Genomic DNA, 2075 nt, shown 5'->3' with positions numbered 1-2075 from the left:
TCAGGAGTGAGAGATGGGTACTGAACCCAAGTCCTCTGAGTGTGTGGCACCTTAAAAAGCACTCCAGGTGGGAGTAACGTGTGAGACACGGTGCTGCTTGGTGAGTGACTGCTCTAGGCAATGAGGAGCTGATGAGGAAGGGATAGCACGAGTAAGTCTACATTTGGGGAGAGCTGTGCTGTCCAGTGTGCACACAGACCCCTGGCTTCTTTGTGCAGATCTTTACAGAGGTACAGGAATGTTTACAGAGACTCCAGAGTTCTCAGCACCTGTGAGCAACTCAGGTATCAAGTACCACACTATGCCGTCAGGATGGGGGCAGTGTATTCACCGTCACGTCTGTGTTTTTAAAATTATGTTTATGTAGCGTATGTACACAAAAAAGAAATCATCCTCTGACCCCACCCCACAGAAAACATGCACGAACTCAAGGTGTATGTGGAGGGGAGGGGCCCCAGCCCCAAGTTAGCGGTTGGGATGGTGCAATCCTGCGAGCTGCAAGCCCCAGTCAGGAAAGGGCTGGATTGAAGTGCAGGGCAGGCCGGAGCTAAAACAAGCACGCGCCATAGCCAAAGGGCTGTTTGATGCCCTCAAAGTAGTACCGCTGCCAGCCCTGCCGCGTGCGCTCTTCCTCCAGAGCAGGCACACCCCGTACTTCCATGCACACCTCTGTCTCTCCATTCTTGTCAGTGAAGGTCAAGGTGATGGTGGCGAAGTGCCCCCCCCCCCCCCCCGGCCAAGACTTAAACCTCCACTTCATCATGATCTGTTTCTCGAAGACTGGCTCGGTGAACTCCCCTGAGACATTGCTGTCCACCATGTGGAAATTGCTGCCTTTGTCGGCTTCCAGCATCGCGGGAGCATGTTTGAGGCCTGAACCAGCTCCTGGGTGGTGAACACTCTATAGAGCTCCTGGGGCGACGTCAGGAAGGTCTTGCGCAGGGTGCTCTTACAGGTGGGGATTTTGACGCATGGCTTGGATCTTGGCCTTGCGCTCCTCGGGTCTCAGGGCTGGCCATCCCTCCGGCTCCACCTACTCTCCGTTCATTGTAGGCAAGATCATACCCTGGGTGAACTCTGTTTTGAGGGTGCTGATATAAACTCCCACCGCCTCCCTCAGCAGTTTCGCCCCTTCCTCCTTCATTAAGGTCACAAGATTAGTGTTGGTGTCCGGCTCATCTTTGGCAAGGTTCACGCTCACCAACACTTCCTCCACGCTGTTCTCATCTGACAAATTTAGGATCTCCACATGGCCCTTATACTGCACGCCTGATTTTGAGGTACCTGTCCAGTTAAGTTTCTGGGGTTTTTCTCTTGATGCATTATGATGGGTTTTAATTGAGTGTTTCCTTGGACAGGGAATACTTGCAGAACAAGTGCAAGTTCTCATGGGCACCAGGATCCCCTCCCATTCCTTCAGCCACAGGCCAATGCATCATGGATGCATGCATGGCTCCATGCCAACATGCAGTGTAAAAATCTGGTCACAAAATGGAGTCACTTTGGTTCGGGCCTGCCTAAATTTGCTAATCTGCTCTTTATGCTTCTGTAAAAAATGCTTTGCTAGTTTCCTGCCTTTTGGGCCAGATCACAAGGAATAACATGCCCTGCCAGCAACCCTTGGTTCCAGGAATGAAAGTTGTATCATTTATTCACTCATTATTCCTATGACTGCCTCCTGTGGCTACTACAGCCCACCCATTGTCCCCACGGTAGCCTCCTGAGCTTGCTATCGCTCATCCATTGTCCACCCATTGTCCCCATGGCAGCCTTCTGTGGCTGTCCAATTCACCTGGTTCCCAAGGCTATATAACTCACTCTTTCTATAAAAATTCATCTAGTATATGTGCTGCCGAAACGAGCACTAAAAACTTATTCAGCTCTCGCCTCTGGGTCACTCTCTGAAGTGAAGGAGAGCTGACTCCAGGCCTGCCTCCTCAATAAACTGTGCTGTTTAGCACAGTTGTCTGGGCTGCATCTCTTTGGGTGAGGCTTGGGTTCGATGCAACAGCAGCTGGCTGACAGCAGTAGGAAGGGATTGCAATCTCAGTGCCAGGACAAGCTTGTAGCTAGAC

The 2075-nt window shown here is 51.5% G+C and overlaps 1 pseudogene; it reads right to left on the bottom strand.

The window, feature by feature from the left end:
* Positions 1–340: 340 nt before the first annotated feature.
* On the bottom strand, positions 341–1390 carry LOC101526007 (activator of 90 kDa heat shock protein ATPase homolog 1-like; annotated as a pseudogene).
* Positions 1391–2075: the final 685 nt, after the last annotated feature.

The sequence above is a fragment of the Ochotona princeps genome, chromosome 8, assembly GCF_030435755.1.
Source record: "Ochotona princeps isolate mOchPri1 chromosome 8, mOchPri1.hap1, whole genome shotgun sequence".
NCBI lineage: Eukaryota > Metazoa > Chordata > Mammalia > Lagomorpha > Ochotonidae > Ochotona > Ochotona princeps.
This window is presented reverse-complemented; position numbering and strand designations above follow the sequence as displayed.